This window comes from Micromys minutus, assembly GCF_963924665.1.
Source record: "Micromys minutus genome assembly, chromosome: 3".
Taxonomy (NCBI): Eukaryota; Metazoa; Chordata; class Mammalia; order Rodentia; family Muridae; genus Micromys; species Micromys minutus.
In genome coordinates this window covers 17,110,754-17,130,657 of record NC_137972.1, presented here as the reverse complement: position 1 = coordinate 17,130,657, position 19,904 = coordinate 17,110,754, and the positions used below count along the sequence as shown (strand labels likewise).

At 34.7% G+C, this 19,904-nt stretch overlaps 1 protein-coding gene and 1 long non-coding RNA gene across 2 annotated transcripts in view; both read right to left on the bottom strand.

Annotated features, from left to right (window-relative positions):
* LOC308418402 (killer cell lectin-like receptor 5) overlaps nt 1–19,904 on the bottom strand; it is a gene marked incomplete at both ends in the record, with an annotated part of 138,161 nt that overhangs the window by 37,628 nt on the left and 80,629 nt on the right. The window lies entirely within an intron of this gene.
* LOC308418722 lies at nt 7,223–12,097 on the bottom strand. Its single transcript, XR_013974965.1, has 4 exons — nt 12,052–12,097; nt 10,292–10,381; nt 9,237–9,438; nt 7,223–7,400 (listed from the first exon to the last, which is right to left on the bottom strand). It is a non-coding gene; the product is annotated as an uncharacterized lncRNA (long non-coding RNA).

Here is a 19,904-nt window from a genome sequence, read left to right as displayed (position 1 = left end):
TCTGCTCCTCTTGGATGTATCTGCTTCTCTTTGTTTTAGAACTTTCAACTGTGCTGTCAAGTTGCTAGTGTATGCTCTCTCCAGTTTCTTTTTGGAGGCACTCAGAGCTATGAGTTTTCCTCTTAATACTGCTTTTATTGCATCCCATAGGCTGGTGTATGTGGTGCTTTCATTTTCATTAAATTCTAGAAAATCTTTAATTTCTTTCTTTATTTCTTCCTTGACCATGCTATTGTTGTATGGAGCATTGTTAAGCTTTCACGTATATAGGCTTTTTGTTGTTTTTGTTGTTATTAAAGACCAGCCTTTGTCCATGGTGATCTGATAAGATGCATGGGAGTATTTTAATAGTCTTATTTCTATTTAGGCTTGTTTTGTGACCAACTATATGGTCAACTTTGGAGAAGATGCTGTGAGGTGCTAAAAGAAGGTATAATCTTTTGTTTTAGGGTGAAATGTTCTCTCGATGCCTATTAATTACAATTGGTTCAAAAACTCTGCTACTTTCCCTGCATTCTTATTCAGTTTTTGCTTCCATAATCTGTCGATTGATGAGACTGGGGTTTTGATCTATCTCACTATTATTGTGTGTGGTACAATGTATGTTTTGAACTTTAGTAGGTTTTTTTTTTTATGAGTATGGGTGGTCTTATATTCGAAGCATATATGTTAAGAATTCAGAGTTCCTCCTGATAAATTTTCCCTGTAGTAATTAAAAAATGTCCTTCCCTACCATTTTTGATAAGTTTTGCTTGAAAATCTAACTTGATTCAATATTAGAATGGCTACTCCAGCTTTTTTCTTGGGGCTCTTTGCTTGAAAGTTTTTTCCTAGCCTTTTACTCTGAGATATTGTCTGTCTTTGTCTCTGAGATGAGTTTCCTCTATGCAACAAAATGCTGGATTCTGTTTAAGTATCCAGTCTGATAGCCTATGTCTCTTAGTTGGGGATTTGAGTCCATTAATGTTAACAGATTTTAAGGTATAGTGGTTGCTGTTTCCTGCTGAGTGTTCAGCTTTTAGTTGGCAAGCAGTGGGTTCTGGTAGCAGTGACTCAGCTCTGTCTTTGTGGGTTCAGGTGTGGGAGCTCTTGTGATTCTGTTCAGGTAGCTCAGCCCTGTGCCCTCAGGTCCTGAGTACTACTGTCAGGAATATTGCTCTTTCTCTAGGCCAAAATGTACTTTTTTTTCCAGATAGCACAGTGCTTTCTGCTCTCTGAGAACTCCCAGTGTGCTCTCCCTGGGCCTATTGCCAGGCTCCACTCTGGTCCATATGCAAGAAGGTCTGTAATGTTGAACTACAAGCACTGCCTTTCCTCGGCAAACCCCTGCTCTCACTGAAAAGGACCTGTGCCTTACCATGGGCCTGTGTGTCTAGTCTCTGTGCCCAGGCTCTCTGGGCAGATCCTGAGTCACTATGCCAGAGGTCCAGCACCACTGTGGGCCACAGGGTCGTGTATTCCACATGTTCCGCCTAGCCTTCTCTGTGCCTTGGTTACTCACAGCACAGTATCAACAGATCTAAATGCATTCTTAATACTTATAGTAATAGTCTAGACTTGTGCAGCTCTCAACCTCTATCAGAGAATTTTTTTATTCTTTTTTATTAGTGATTTTGTTCATTTATTATTCAAATTATATCTCCCATTTCAGCTTATCCCTCCACTAACCCGCTCTCTCATTACCCCTGCCTCCACTCCCTTTTGTTACTATGAGGGTACTCCACCTACTCAACCTCTTGTGCCTCACAACTCTAAAATCCTCCTAGGCTAGGGAATTGAGGCACCACAAGACCAAGGACCTCTCCTCACACTGATTTCAGTTAAGACCATCCTGTGCTACATTTGTATCTGGAGCAAGGTATACTCTTTGGTTGGTGGTTTAGTCTCTAGGAGCTCTGGGTATTCCAGTTAGTTGAAATTGTTCTGTCTGTGGGGTTATATTCCACTTTGGCTCCCTCATTCATTCCCTCAGATCTTTTGTTGAATTTTCTAGTCTTAGTTTAATGGTTGACTGTGAGAACCTTAATCTATATTCATCAGGTTCTGGTAGAACCTCTCAGAGACAAACCATACAGGGCTCATGTCAGAAAGTGTTTCATGTCAATAACAACAGTGTAGGGGTTTGGTGACTGCAGACAGGATGGTTTTCCAGGTGGTGATGTCCCTGCACAGCCCTTCCTTCAGTTTCTGCTCCATTTTTGTCCCTGTCTTTTCTTTTAAAAAGAAAATTTGTGCATTGAAATTTTTGAGTTGTGTGGGTGGCCCCATTGCTCAACTGGAGAAAATGCTTATGTACTTAAGATGGTATCTACAACTTACAACTCCCCGTTTTTGCTTATTTTGGCTGAAGTCATCTCCTTTGGGTCCTAGGAGACTCTTGTTTTTCTGGAGTCTTGGACATTCTCATTTCAACCCCCAGTTCCTCATACCCCTGTGCTACATATTTCTATCTGATTACCTTACCCTCTGTACTTCTCTCCTGTCCCTTTTAATACCTGATCCTGCCCCTACACTTTTTCTCCTCTACCTCCTTAATTCCCACACAAATCTCTTTTTGTATCTACCTTCTTTGTTTATTCTGTTCCTCCTTCAATGAAGGATGGAAGCATCTATACTTAGGTCTTCCCGCTTCTTTAACTCCATGTGGTTTGTGGGTTGTATCAAGAGCATTTTGAACTTTGGGGCTAATATCCACAATTAATATTGAATAATTTCAGTGAGTATGTACCTTGTGTGTTCTTTGTGTCTGGGTTATCTAATTTAGAGAGATATTTTCTGGTTTCATCCATTTGTCTGTGAATTTCATAAAGTCATTTTTTAGTACCTGTATCGTACTCCATTGCGTAAATGTAACATATTTTCTGTGTCCATTCCTCTGTTGAGGACATCTGCATTGTTTCCTGTTTCTGGCTACTATAAATAATGCTGCTATAAACATAATGGAGCATGTGTCCTTGTTATTTGATGAAGTATGTTGGGGTATATGGTCAGTAGAGGTATAGCTTGTTTTTAGGTAGAATTATTTCCAATTTTATGAGGAATTTTCAGATTTATTTCCAACATGGTTTTACTAGCTTTGGTAACACATAGATAAAATTGGAATACAAAAAAGATTAGTATGACCCCTGTGAATGAGGGGTCTATTTTTATTTTGTATACACAGTCTCACTCCAAAACTTGGTTGACAAAATATCAAGATGAAAAGCAAACCAAATCAAGCAAACAAATTATAAAAGAAGCACACCTTTATTCTGAGCACTCAGGAGACAGTGGCAAATCAATCTGAGTTCCTGTCAGTCTGTTTTACAGAGAGTGTTCCAGAACAGTGAAGGTACCACAGAGAAAAGCTGTTTCAGATCAAGCAAACAAAAACTGCCACACCAGAAAACATAAAAACTCATGAGATCATAAAGACATTAAAATAACACTATCACTGAATATTCCTTAACCTGATCATAGAGAAATTGCCTAAAATGGCATTATCTAGTCAGTGGATAGGTACATGGAACTTAGATTATAAAAAGTTATTGGATCAATACTAAGTGTCCTGAGTTTGATCATTTGGTTACAGCTGTATTATATAAAGTGTTGTCCCAGGAAAATATTGAGGAACATAGGTGCCTCAATTTTGATTGGTTTGTTTAGTTCTCTAACATAGGCTCTTGCTATATTCATTTTTCAGCAATCATGTCTGTGCCTACTAATTGGAAAAATCACATGAGTAAGCCACTAAATTTATCAAACTTCAAGTATTAATAACTTTTCTATAAGGTCTCAACTCATAATAGATGGATTAAAGAAAGTGGATAGGACAACTAATGCCTTGGCTAAAAAGTATTTCATATTTCCTTGAACTATACTTGTAACTACTGTTAGCCAAACTTGATATTATAGTTATTGACAAAGGAAATGTTTATAACAATGAAGAAAAACTTTTACGTGAAACAAAAATCAAAACAAAATGAAAATCAACTAACATGAGAAATTGAGCCTATAACATTCTATCTCTTAATTGTGCTTTCAATTAAGAAAATTTATCTTATCAATAATGGATACTCAAGTTGATTACTAGGGTACCTTGTTTAGCTCTACAGGAGTTTAAGGCAGCAGAAAGAGCAGAATTCTAAGGCTTTGATGGAAAGGGTGTGTATGCACGAGAGGAGATGTTACCTGCCTCCAATAGGAAGGAAGATGACCTCCACTCTGTCAAGTAAGATTCCAGAAAGTGTTCTTAATATTCTTGTAGCTTTTTCTGTTTGCACAGCAGACTATATTTTGTGGTCAAAATATTTGTTTTTTAGTAGTTTCAAATTATTACAGGAAACAAGTAATCAACACATTTCATATTTACCTTTTACTCATTTTGGAGAGTTAATCAGGGAATTTACCCAGTCTTTTTCGACAAATACAGGGATAGGAATTTTTATAGTTATCATCTTCTAGTCTTGATTTAGATGAAAATGCACACTGTCTAGGCTTAAAACCGAATTTTCTTAATTTCAAGTCACTGAAGAACCAAAAGAAGAGTGAGCAACTGGTGAATATTGAACATTTACTGAAATAAATAATCTTAAAATTTCTATTGGCTAAAGTATACAGAACAAAGAACTGTTTATCTCAAGTTTATCAACAAAATGTTTTCTTTTTCCTAAGCTCTTCGACAAAATGGCCTCTTAACAAACCAAAAGTCTAAATTTTGTTTCGCATTCACAAATTTTTGATCTGCAAGTAAATATGCTATTCACTACTTCTAAAGAAATATTTTTACCTGAAATTGTTGTCACATTTATATTTTGTCAAAAACTGTTAGGGCAATAGTGGCACAGAGAACAAATCTTATATGTTTGTGTTTAAAGAGAAAGTGGTGATTTGAAATAAGCCACAGATGAGGGCTTGATAGTAATGATTGGGATTGTTTCCCTTTCTTCCTGTCCACCCCATAGGTAAATGTTTTTTACAGACACTTGGTAAACTTCAGAATTACCTGTTTGCAACACAACTCTGATTTTTGCAAAATTATATGTATTAGGGGCCACAATTACACTTCTGTTTCTAAAGAAGTTAAATAAAAATAATAAATAAATTAAAACACAGAGCAAATTGCCACTAAAACAGAAGGACTTTGAATCCTTATACACCTGGGTTACATAATAAAACAAAAGTAAAATGGTAATCATTTAATACTTAATAATTAAGATCCTAGTGTATAAATCAACAGAAATGTGATTTTGTCTTGGGTGGAGTTGAAATTAACCTCAGATAATAAGGGAAGCACTATAGGTAGTTAAGAATAAAATTTAACCCCTGACCACTTAGCAGAGTGATTGTAGCAAGTTCCAACCTAGAGGCTATGACCTCTTCAATCATGGACTTTTGATTTGGATTACAACAATAAACCTGTTTTCCATTGTGATAAAGGTAACATTTAAAGTAATGTTCTGGGCTTCTCTAAACCTCCATCAGAGAAGCTTCTTGTACAGTTGGTAGAAGTCAGTGAAGAAAGGCAGAAATTGGTCAAATGCTTAGGAGAAGCCTTTTATACTCAGCCCTAAAAGAGATATTTACATCAACTTTTTCCCTCCATTCTCCCAGCAATACTCAGGAAACAACATAAAAGAGAACATAGAAAGAATGTAAGAACCAGAGAAGAGAGAGAACTCTGTATGTTGCAGGCTCTGGACAAGATGATTTCTGTAAAAATGGGCACAAACTTTTACATCTTAATAAATTTCACTTTTCTTAGGTGACAGATGCTACAAAGGAGAGATTCTTTTTACATAGTGTGGCTTTTCTGCTCCAGTGGATGACCAATAAACATGGACCTTAACTACAAAATATGAGTTAGCCAGAAATATGCTAGAGCTGATGCAAAAGAAAGTATTGTGGGGAGTGGGGATGACATGATCATAATTTATCTTATATATGTGAAATACTCAAAAAATAAATATTATTAGTATAAATAATCAGTGAACAGCTTTTTATTAGATTATTAATAAACACAAAACTTAGAGTCTACACAACATAGCACATGGAAATAGAATTTAGGTTTATATATGTGTAAATATATATATATATATATATATATATATATATATATATATATATATATATATATATGTTTATCTATATCAATCTATCTATCTATTTATCTGTATCTATCTATATCTATCTATCTATCTATCTATCTGCATGCATGTATATGTTCTTATATTTTGAGTAACCAATAATTATGTAAGCTAATGACAAGAGAAAATGTCACATAAATGTCTGTCACATCATCTTAAGTCATTGACTTTCTTTTGCCCTGTGCATCTTAGAACACACAGTCCTAAGATTTATGCAGGATTAAGCCACTTTTGTTCAGCTGCTAGACCAGACATCTGCTCTTTGTATCAGTGGCCCAACCTCTGCCGTATGCAATTTGTCCTGACTGATAAGGTACATAGAAAATGAGGGACATCATGTGAAATGAGAGAGAAGCCTTTGTACACAATCTTCTTCATTTTCAGTGTTAGGGTCTGAGGGTTCAGAAACTCACTGTTTAGATGGGCTCTTGTCAATCCATATCCATTCCCCTTTATTCTTATACAACAATTCAATCCAGTTACTGTCTGGAATAAGGTGGACCTGGAGGAACTTCTGTGAAGGAAGCAACACCACTTATGAAATTTTGATCTATTTGATGAAAGAAAAACAAGCAGGATCCAGCATATCTGTGTCATTGTCTGCTGCCCTGTCCTCCCACCACGCAGAACATAAGAATGTTATGCAGTAAAGATTATGGAGATTTTTCTATGAAAATCACCATGGAACTAATTGTTCAAATCATGTAACTCGTCATTTCTCATATCACATTTTGCAGACATGCCCAGAGCTAACTACCTTCCAGGTTGTTGTCTGATGACTCATCTTAGGCAACCTCAATTTCAGGTTCCAAAGAGCAAACTCTAAACAGTGGGGGTCTAGTTGGTAATCTATGGAGAAAAATAACTATGAGTCACTGTTGTACTAAAGGGTTAAACATCATCAGGAAAACACATTCATTCTGAGGGACTCTCTTGTAGACTCCAAAGAAATGGAGGAGACTTAAAGACAGAAGTATCTGTATAAAAACCATGCTTCTCTTAAAATTCCTATGTTCCACAGTTGTGATAACATTGTAAATAAACCACATAATTTTAAAAAAATAGTTTCAGTATATCTTTATTTTGGGTTAAAGACAGTATAACAGAATGAAGGGACAAGTTTCTAATATACCAGTTCATCCTTATCATCTATCCTCAGAATGTATTAACTGTCATTCTGGCAGGTCTGGATACATCCACTCCATGTTTTTCTATCCATGATGAAATAATAACATTGTATACCATAGCAGAACCAGTGTATTTCATCACCTCTACCTACAACAGAGAAGGTAAATGGTTAAACTTATTATTTTCTGGTATTCTCTTATTATAACATTGTATTTATTAAGCTTAAGTGAAACAATTAAAATCTTACATGGCCCAAAAATTTAGACTGAATGATTCCCAAAGACCCCTGCACATCCATAATTGTTGAAATATTGTTAATAAAACAGAGCAATAGAAATATTAAATGTGTCATCAGTAAAGAAAATGTAGCACATTCATTCAAAATAATTCCAATTATTCTTTAAAGTGAAATAGATCAGCCTGGCATGATCACCTATGCTTATAATTAGAGCATTCCAAAGAGAGAGGCAGGAGGATCACTGCCCATTTGAGACCAGTCTAGGCTAAGTGGTGACTTTGATAAAAGTGTTGGCTATAAAGTAAGTTCCAAATAACCCTTGGCTGTAGAATGACATCACGTCTCAATCTAAACATAAAAAAAGATGCTGACCTATGTGTTGAACATCATTGAATTTAAGGATGGTGTGCAATGTGAAACACATCAGGAGTAAGACCACACTTTATGAATTCTTTCAGATAAGGTTTCTAAAATATCCCCATTCTATAAAGAAGATATTTGTGAGATATCAGGGGCCAGAGGGAAGAACATGGCCACTAATTATTTAAAGGGAGTAAAACTGATGACCGCATTATAGAATATCCACAATAAATTGTGTGCAAACCGGTCCACACACTACTCTGAACTTGGCATTGTGACTTGGCCTGAGACAAATGCTCTTACCTGGAGAAAAGTAAGAGACATAGGAGGGAAGTTTTTATGTTGATATTGTTCTCCTGATTGTGATGATGCCTTCAGTAGTGGGCCCACAAACCCAAATGATTCAAGTTAAATACACTACAATGTGTAAAGTTTGTATAGCAAGATGACATTAATAAGAATATTTTAATAAGGTGGTGGGAATGGCCTGGCTCTATTAATAAATTTTATCTCCAAACTTAATTTTTCTGTGAAGAGGTATCATTTTGCATCTCAGGCTGTTCTGAAATTTGCTGGACTGTCCACATTTTCCTGAAGGTTATAATCCTCCTCTCTCAACCTCATAATCATAGGGACTGCATCATTATGCTATTCTTCACAGAAAAAAATAAAATAATGGCACAAAACCTCTTTCATGGGTATGTAATATTTCAATTATATTTTTGGAACTGTTTTTCTATTTTCATATCTCATATTTTATACTGGAGCCACTTTTAATGAAATTAGTCCTTACATATTGAGAATCATCAGAACATAATACTAGACAAGTCTCTCAAAACAATTCAGATAGAAAACACACACACACAAACACACACATACATACACACACACACAGAGAGAGAGAGAGAGAGAGAGAGAGAGAGAGAGAGAGAGAGAGAGAGAGAGAGAAGCATATATGCATACACACACAAACAAACCATTTTGTTTATAACTGCATCCATGTAAATGCTTGAAATATAATTTTGCATAAATATTTCCTATTACCCTCTTACTAAAAAGTTTCATGGTCTGTCAGTAACAAATTGGAGACTCATATTTTCCCTCACACCAAAATAATCAAAATTCTCTGGTGTACTGATGTCTAATTTCATCCCCAGGAATCAGTAGGAGTGCCAACAGACACTAACTTCAAGAAATGATGATATTATTCTAAACAAGACAGAGATTTCTAGGTTTTGAGGTTCCTGTATGAAATAAGGAACTCCCAAACAATTAAACTAGATGTCACCAGCATTTTAAACTGCTGGTTGGACATCAAAGCTTCCAGATAAAAAACAATAGAAAATAATGCAGTTCTGTATTCATGGTCCTGCCCTGCTTAGTACCTGTGTGCTGTGAGGAACCTGAAACACTCGGTTTCACTGTGCCATCTCCTCTGTACTCTGTTAAGGTTGAAGATCATTATGCTTTGTAGACGTATCTCTCAGCATTTCTTCATGTTGATGCCATTTTGAATGTTGCTGTAGTTATGGCAGAGATTGGATAGACTTTCCTACAGTTCATGATTTCCTTGATTATACTGAAAAACTAAAATTAGTAGCATATGTAACATCAAAAATTCTCATAAAGATTGAATGTTAAATTTAATATTATAAGAAAACCTTCATGTTTATAGTCAATACATATTACTTTCATTGGTAATTTCCATTTGTAAATTGGCACTTCAATTAACTCACTATAAAAATATATACATCAATTTAATTTACTATAAAATATATATTACAGATGAATAAAAATATGGTGCAAGTAACATCCATTTCCTTCATTTTTACAGTACAAATTTACAAATAAATACCTAAGTAAAATATTCATTGAATATTTAACACGCCATGAAAATTCAAACTAAAAACAAAATAATGAGACATTTTTATTGGATGATACAGAATGAAAAATATGTATACATATACCTATATTTTAGCACAACCTAGAACTTATTTACTCTGTAAATTTGAAGGAACCCAATAATGTTTTACCTTTAATGTCAGAAGAGATAAAGTCTTTTTACTTATACATGACCAAAATATACATTGTGGAAAAGGGTAAAAAAAAGTTATAGATTGTTTATATGGATGTTTCCACAAAATATTTAGATTAGATTCAAATTCACATGAGTTCAGAAAATAGACGATCACTAAGTCCTCAGAAGGATCAAAACCAAGAATGAGAAACACTAGGACAGCTCCCAAAAGTCTAAAACCATCAGATTAGTTATGAAAGAGAAAACAATACTGCAGTGTGTCGCAAAATTTATTAAAGACAAGAAATCCAGACCCATTCCCTGATTACAGGCAGGCAAAGGGGTACAGTGTATAACTGCATAGTATATGTCTAAAGCTATTCTTTAGGCACAGGTCAAAGAAGGTGTATTACAATTACTCACTGTTTGTCACCAACACCATAACCGATACCAGGCAAACAGAACAATGGATTCCAAGAGTTATCACAATGATTTTCCAGGAGACTGACCACACTGAAATCAACAAAACAAAAAAAAAAAATAAACACCATGAAAAGACCACATCTCAATATGAATTATAATTTGTGTAACCTGGAGACAAGAGAAAACTTTGCACAAATCTATGATATGAACTGATAGAAACTGTGTTCTCAAAATTGTAGATTTCTACCTATAATGGACACAATTTAGAATCTTACTGGTGTGATGTCTCACAAAGTTTTAAACAAGGGCTTGGTTTCTATTGTGAATCTTCAAGACTCAGCATAATAAGAACTAGAGAATAGGCAAGAACCCTCACCCAGTTCTATAGGAACAAAGTACATTTTACAAAATGCACTGGAGGCAAAGATACAATCCAAGTACAAGATGCCAAACCGGAGCAGTCATTCCACCAAAAAAATATAACTAAGAACAGAGTGGAAGGAGAAAAAGATGGATGTTTTGAGAACTGGTAGGGAACCACAGCTGCTCTGGACCTGATCTGTATACATTGTCATTCTTGAAAGTTTGTAAAAGTCAACAATATCTTTTTCCCTGTAAGTTTAAATTGTTCTATATAATACCAAATATTTTTGTGTATGTAAAACATTTCAAATATAAAACCCCTGCCTCTGATTACCACTAAATAAAAAATAAATAAAAAGTTCTTAGCTTAGAGCATGGCTATGGTTGTGTGTACAGAGTAATTAAGAATAAAATTTAGATTTTCTCAGTTTCATTAAAATTAAAATAATTATTTGATATTTCAGGAACTCACACTTTGATTGGCTTTCTCCCCCATACACAAATCCACTGGTCCCTCTTCCTTTATTTGCACCTTTATTATCAGAAGAAAACTTAATTTTCTGAAGGACAACTGTTGTTTCCAAATATATTTCATATTGTAATATTTATGACAATTAAAATGCTGTCTTTGAGAATAAAACTTTGGTTTATTTTTTTTTACAACTGTGACATTTTTATTTTTATTTTTTTATTTTTTAAAACAACTTTATTTTACAAAAGAAAGATAAATGTACAGATTTTAAGCATTTTTTGCATAAAATTATACAATACATTTTTGTCAGTACTTTTTTTTTCAGATTTTCATGTACTTTATGCTCATTGTAACTATTAAGTTTTCAATGCATACTATCAAACCTTTAAAAAAATCAAGTACTGACTAAAAAATATATTCATATAGTTTTATGTAAAACTTTGGTTTCTAATGTGTAAGTTTCATTTCTTTAGTAGTTCATTTCTCTAGAATATTTTAAGTTTATTTAAACACTTGTTTTTCTGTTAGTTTTAAAGATTTCAGAATTGTTCTTGACTACACTAATAATATAAAGCATCTCAATGGTTTCTTAATTTTTGATTTTCAATAAATATTTTTCTTACAGATTCCTATTGTTGTAACCTGCATATGACTTATTCCCTTACCAAACAAACATCTAAAATGTAGAAGTAAGATTATAATTTTTATTCTTTTTTTATTTTAAAATTTGATTGGTTTATTTTTTAAACTGTTTTGAACACTTTTATACATAATTACCTCCAACTAGTACTCTTCTTACCTCTCACCCTTGAGCAGAAACAAGCCCAGATGTAATAGGCCATTACACTTTTCATTAAATTCAATAGGATATTTTTTTAATTATTAAGTTTAACATATATTTGTAAAAAGTTATTTTATCGCTTACCTCTGGAGCCAGCTTTTCTAGGCTGCTGAGTCTACCCAAGCCTCACCCAGTTTTGCATCTGAGAAGACTTATGAAATCTCACAGTTGAGAAAGTGGCCTTTTGCACACTCATGTTGGGAGTGCATCAACTATGTTCTCTGTGAAAACATGTTTCTGAGTGATTTCTCTTTTAAATTAAAAGGTTAATGTGCTCACCTTTAGGAAAGGACCTGGACTAATGATACAGAGGGTTGAAAACGGGTGGGTTTGACTAACTCACTTAATGATTCACACACACTGACATGGAATAACTCTAATTTCCATTACAGGTGAGAGCTCCTTACAGATTTTTGTCAAAATTGATGCTGTTACTAATGGCAATAGCCATTTCTAGGACCTATAGAAAGAATTAAAAATTTATTATTAACGCATTATAATATTGACACATACAGATTGTTCAAAATATACAGCTCATATAAAATGTTAAGAAATATGTGCCTAGAGCTAGAGCTGGTCTACCAACATCAGGACTCACAGCCTGCTTACTGAGAGCTAACCACTCAGAAGAACGTCAGGAGCACTCTCCCTCCTGAGCCCAACAGTGAGAGGCCATCAAGAACTCTTAGACAGTGGGTACCAGACCCTTCTGGACTCCATCTGTGCCCCAAAGGACATGATAACCCTCCTGATCCCTTAGGTGCACAGAACCACAGGGAATACAAGATCCAGTCAGAGACAGCAAGATGAACAAGAATCAGAGAAAAGAAGATGACAAGAGGCAAGTGCAAGTGTCTAAGCAACAGAAGCCAAGAAAATCTGGCAACATAAGAACTCAGTTCCCCTACCACAGCAGCAGCAGCAGCAACAACAAAAAAAAAAAAAAAAAAAAAAAAAAAAAACAAGATTTTTTTAAATCATTCCTCATGTTGATGATTGAGGATCTCAAGAAGCACATGAATAACTCCCTTAAATGAGTCAAGCAGAACACAGGTAAACAAGTACAAATCCTTCAAGGATTACAGAAAAAAAAACACTAAAAAAAAGACCATCTACAATTTAAAAACAGAAATAAAAACAATAAAGAGATAAAAAACATAGGAAAAATATCAGCAGACTAATAAATAAAGACTCAAGAATCACCATCAGAAAACAAAAGATGGAAAAGAGAACCTCTGGGGCAGAAGATACCAAAGAAAACATTGATAAAACAGTAAAAGAAAAGGCACAAATCAATAAATCCAACCCCAAAAATTCAGAAAATCCTGAACATTAATGATAATAGGTGTAGAAGAGAGGCAAAACTCACAAATAAAAGGCCCAATTAATATCTTGAACAAAATTATAGAAGAAAACTTGCCTATTCTAAAGAAAGAGATGACCATGAACATACAAGAAGTCTAAAGATCTCCAAATAGATTTATCCAGCAAAGAAATAACACTCCACACATAATAGTCAAAACACAAATGTTCAAAACAAAGAAAGACTATTAAAAGCAGTAAGGGAAAAAGGTCAATTGACATATAAAAGTAGACAGATCAGAATTACAGAAGATTTCACAACAGAGACTGTGAACCTAGAAGATCCTGGACAGACATCATACAGAACCTTAATGAGTTAAAATGCCAGCCAAGGATACTATATTCAGCAAAACTCTCAGTTACCATAGATGGAGAAACCAAAATATTCCAGTGCAAAAGCAAATTTACACTATATTTTCCCATAAATCCAGCCCTTCCAAAAATAATGGAAAACCCCAACACTAGGAATAAAGCAGCACCCTAGGAAAAGAATGTAATCTTTTCGCAACATGAAAAGAAGCACACAATCATAATTCTACCTCTAACAACAAACTAATAGGAAACAACAATCATCATTTCTCAATGTCATTTAATATCATTGTGAGTTCATTCCACAATAAAAAGACATAGATTATCAAACTGGATACATAAACAGGACTCGGCATTTTGCTGCATACAAGAAGTACATCTCAGCAACAAAGAGAAACACTACTTCAGAGTAAAAGTCTGGGAGTAAATGTCCAAGCAAATGTTCTAAAAAAAAAAAGCTGGAGTAGCAATTTTAATGCTGAAATCAATTATATTTTCAAACAAAAGAAACCAAAAAGTTAAAGAATGACACTTTTTATTCAACAAAGAAAAAAAATCTATCAAGATGAACTCTCAATCCTCAGCATCAATGCTCCAAATACAAAGGCAAAATCATTCATAAAAGAAATTCTACTAGAGCTCAACAAATACATTGTCCCACATATAATAATAATGGAAAACTTCAACACCTCACTTTCCTCAATGGACAAATTATGGAAGCGTTAGATGAAAAGAGACACAATGAATCTAAGAGAAGTTATGAAACAAATAGATTTAACAGAATCTATAAAACATTTCAGCCTAAAACGAATGTTCTAGCGCCTCCTGGTATACTCTAAAAAATTGACAATATAATCAGTCAGAAAACAGACCTCAACATATCGATTTAAGCCCAAGCATCCTCTCAGATCACCATGGATTAAGGCTGGTCATCAAAAGCAACAGAAAGCCCATTTAAACAAGCAAGATAGTTTAATAATAACTAGTCAAGGAAGAAATGAAATAAGAAATTAAGGGCTTCTTATAATTTAATGAAAATGAAGGCACAGCATACCCAAACATATGGGGTATAAGGAAAACAGTGGTAAGAGGAAAACTCATAGCTCTGAAGGCCTCTACAAAGAAACTGGGGAGAGAATACACTAGCAGGTTTTCAGCACACCTGACAGCTCTAGAACAAAAAGAAGCAGATAGAGCCAAGAGGAGGTAGGATGGCAGGAAATAATCAAACTCAGAGCTGAAATCAACAAAGTAGAAACAAAAAGACCTATACAAAGAATCAACAAAACCAGGAGCTGGTTCTTTGCGAAAATTAACAATATCAACAAACCTATAGTCAGACTAACTAGAGGGTGCAAAGAGAGTATCTAAATTGAAAAATCAGAAATAAAATGAGAAACATAACAAAATAAATTGAGGAAACTCAAGAAATCATCAGGTCTGACTACAAAAGCATATACCCAACAAAACTAAAAAATCTATAGGAAACTGACAATTTTCTAGACAGATACCAGGAAACAAATCAGGATCAGATAAACCATATAAATTGTCCCATAATTTCTACAGAAATAATAGCAGTCATCAAATTCTCCCAACAAGAACAAAAGAACAGGACCACATGGGTTAGTGAAAAATTCTATCAGACCTTCATAGAAGACCTAATATTTATACTCTCCAAACTACTTTACAAAAGAGAGACAAAAGAAACACCACCCAACTCTTTTTTTGAAGCCACAATTATGGTGATCGTTATACCACAACGAGACCCTACAAAGAAAGAGAACTTCATAATAATTTCCCCCATGAACATCAAACCAAAAGTAATAACATTTTTGTAAACAGAATCCAAGAACACCTCAAATTTATTATTATTCAACATGATCAAATAGTCTTCATCCCAATGATTCAGGGATGGCTCAATATATAAAAATACATCAATTTAATCTGCTTTATAAACAAATTCAAAGGGCAAAATGCACATTAGTATCTCATTAGATGCTGAAATATCATTTGAAAAAATTCATCGCTCCTTCATGTTAAAAGTCCTGACAAGATCAGGAATTTAAGGCTCACACCTAAATATAGTAATATATATATATATATATATATATATATATATATATATATATATATATATATATATATATATATATATATATATATATATATATATATAGCAAAACAGTAGACTGCATTAAAATTAATCGTGATAAACTTGAAACAATCCCACTACAATCAGGAATTAGACAAGGCTGCCCACTCTTTCCCTACCTATTCAATACCATACTAGAAGTCTTAGCTAGAGCAACTACACAAGAAAAGCAGGTGATAGTTATACAAATTGGAAAGGAAAAAAGTCAAAATATTGCTATTTGCAGATGATATGATTTTATACTAAAGTTATTACAAAATATCCATGAGAGAACTCTAAAACCTGATAAATACCTCCAGCAAAGAAATGCTTAAATATGGAGTACAGAGATAAAAAACAAATTCTCAACTGAGGAATTCCAAATTGCTGAGAAGGATCTAAAGAGAAATACAAACCAAAACAATTTTAAAATTATTCCTCACATCAATCAGAAAGTCTAAGGTAAAAATCTCAGGTGACAGAAGATATTGTTGAAGATGTGTACAAAGTGGAACATTCCTCCATTGTTGGTGGGAGAGCAAACCACTACCCTGACTCTGTAAATTGATCTGCAGGTTACTCAGAAAAATTGAAATAAATCTACCTGAAGATTCAGGCATATCACTCTTGGTCATATATATATATATCCAAGAGATGCTCCAACATATAACAAGAACACCTACTCTATCATGTTCATAGTAGCCTTATTTATAATAACCAAAAGCTAGAAAGAACCTAGATATTCTTCAACAGAGGAATGGATACAGAAACTGTGGTACATTTATACAATGGAGCACTACTCAGCTTTTAAATATAATATTCTAGCTCCTTCTTTGGAATATAGTGACTTCATAGATTCTTAGCCAAATAGATGGTAGTAGTAGCTGTCATCTTGAGTGAAGTAACACAGTCCCAATAGAACACAAATGGTATGCACTCACTGATAAGCAGATAGTAGTCCAAAAGAATCAGAATACCCAAGAAAAATATCCATAGACTTTATGAAGCTCAAAAAGAAAGAAGGCCAGAATGTGGATGCCTAAGTACTTCTTAGAAGGGAGAACAAAATATACACGGGTGGAAACACAGGGACAAATAAAGGAACAGGGACCGAAGAAAAGATCATTTATAAACCACCTCACCTGGGGATCCATTCTACATGCAGGCACCAAACCCAAGTACTATTTCTAATGCCAATAAGTGCTTACAGAAAGGAGCCTAATGTGGTTACCTCCTCAGTGGCTCTGCCAAAGCCATACTGATACAGATGAGAATGCTTGCAGTTAAACACTGGACTGAACATGGGGACCACAATGAAAGAGGTAGAGAAAGGACTGAAGGAGCTGGAAGGGTTTGCAACTCCATGGGAAGAAAAACATTATCAAACAACCAAACCTCCACAGCTCCTAGAGAATACAACACCAACCAATGAGTACAAATAAAGAGATTCATGGCTCCAGTTGCGTATTTAGCAGAGAATAGCATTGTTTGGAATCAATGGAAGGAGAAGCCTTTGGTATAGTGAAGGCTCACTTTCAAAATGTAGGAGAGCTCCAAAATGCTAAGGTGGAAGAGCGTGGTTGGTAGAGTGAGCACTACCATAAAAGAAAGGGGAAGGGGAGGTTGGAGGTGAGAAGGACAAAATGGATAGTATTTGAAATGTAATAAAAAGAATAGTCAATAGAAAAAATTTTAAATATTAGGTAAAATTGGTACCACTAAAAATTCTTGAAAAAATTTAAAATGATCTACCCAAACAACAGTCAAAGCTTTAATAATAACTTGAAATGTCACTTTAAAAGTAATTACTCACACATTAGATGATATTTCGGTCCTTTTTTAAGCATGACTCTCAGAATTTCCCATATACTACTATAGGTAACCCAAGACACATAAATACTTTTTGGGGTTGAAGCATCAATCAGCTGAAATCTCTAAACTCTCCACCCAACTACAGTCTACAAATTCTTCTCTATGCTTGGACCTGGTAAATGTATTTAACTAGAAAAGGTCCTACTGAGAGAGATAATTCAGGCCCAGGAAGAAAATACTGGATATTTTCTCATCTGAGGCTCCTGGCTAAAAGTCTTCAAAAATGGTTGATAATATTTAGTAACTATGGCAACCAGGAAAGTAGAAAGGTAGTTTTCTAGGTAGGGTGTGGAAGCAACAGAGTCACAAAGGATACAATATGAAGTTTCAATCTCCAATCATTCCATGTACACAGTTGTGTCACGCACAACATTCTCAGACATGATGTTGTAAAAGGAGGCTATATGAAAATAAATTTTGTCACTGTTTATCAAACATTATCTAATGGCCATACAGATAGAATTTGATATCAATGTATTAGTAATCAGTAAGCATTTGTAAGTGACATTACTCTTACATTAATGAATGAGATGAGAGCCATCAGATAATGAAGACAAGCTGCACGTGATAACTTTCTTTTCTACTTTGTTACTTTCTGAAGTTTTGTAAAGAGATTCATTCTTTGCCTTATTTTTGACAAAAAAGAATCCTTCCATTACACATTGTTCTCTAAATTGTTATTTATTAATATTGCTCCTTGAAGGGGTATACCCAAGCCAAGGTGCATGTGTCCAGAAGACAATTTTCCAATGGATGTTTTCTCACTCCACCTGCCTTTGAGTTTCAGGGACCAAAATCAAGTATTATATCAGACTTCTGTAGGAAGTACCTTTACATACTGACCCATCTTTCCAGGCTCCTATTACAATATCCTCAGAGAAAAATTATATAAACATTTAACTCACCATGTAATGAACTCCAAAGACCCTCTACCGTAATTTCTTACTACAAAATTCAAGACCTAGAAACATTCTGAATGAAAATGACAAGTGAAAAAATAAGAGTTTCACATGCTTCCAGAGTTAACCTGATCGGGCACAACCAAGAGGGCTTCCTTATGAACCCCACTCTTATGTCATGCTATCTGAAATTCTCTAGAGTATATTTGATCATTTGATAGAAAAGCAATAAAAGGGCATACTGTTACCTGTGTCTCTATCTGGAAGTGATACTGTAGTAGGAATGGTCCCCCAATGTGAAGAAATGTTGGTCCTTTCCTGTTCTGTATCCTTGAAGAGGCTCTAAACAGAAAGGCAGAACTGAATTTCTTCTGAGTGATGATACTCAAACTCATGATTTTCTGCCTTCCTCTTGACCAAAGTGAAAAGAGGAAATTGCTTTTGAAAGCTGACTCTGAGCACACAGGAAAGAAACAAAATATTTTTCCAGGTGCGGTGAAAAATGTTCTTAAATGATATGTGAAATCTAAGAAGATGAACACTACTGCAGAGAGAGCAAAACTAGTGTCTTTGGCACAACTACTCGGAGAAAAGTGGGACTGAAGCTGTTCTGCTCTCATGTTTTAATACACGGTTTGAAAAATTTTCTCTTTTGCTACTACTTCTCCTATTCACTTCTTGTTTTGAATCATGCAGTTACATATTATAAAGTATGACATGTTTTTTTAAGGAATGCACAATTTCATCAGTAGTCTACCTTTATACTCTTCCAGAATTTAAATGATTGATAATATAGACTGTGAACATGATGTCATTCAATGTCCTGTGGCGTACTGCTATGTTTTCAAGGTGCTGGGATATAAATTCTCAGACAATGAGCTAGTTCAAAAAGATACTCTTCCCCTGAGTTATAGACGGATGCCTCAGTTTGGTTGTCTTCTCCTCCTCTTCCTTCTCCTTTTTCTTCTTCCTCTTCTTTCTCTTCCTCTTCTTCTTCTTTCCCATCCTCTTCCTCCTCCTCCTTGTCATCATCATCATCATCATCATCATCATCATCATCATCTTCTTCTTCTTCTTCTTTTTCTTCTCTTTTTCTGATTCTCTTCCTCCTTTTCCTCTCCTCCTCCTTCTCTTCATCCTTTTCCTTCTTTTCCCTATTTTTCTTCATTGACCTCTTCTTTTCCTATTCCTCTTCTTTTTCTCCATCTCCTTTTCCTTCGTTCTCTTTCTCCTTTCCCTCCCCCTCCTCCTCCCCCTCCCCTTTCTGCCCCTCCCCTTCTTCTCCTCTTCCTCCTCCTCCTCCTCCTCTTCCTCCTCCTCCTCCTCCTCCTCCTTCTTCTTCTTCATCTTTTTCTTTTTCTTCT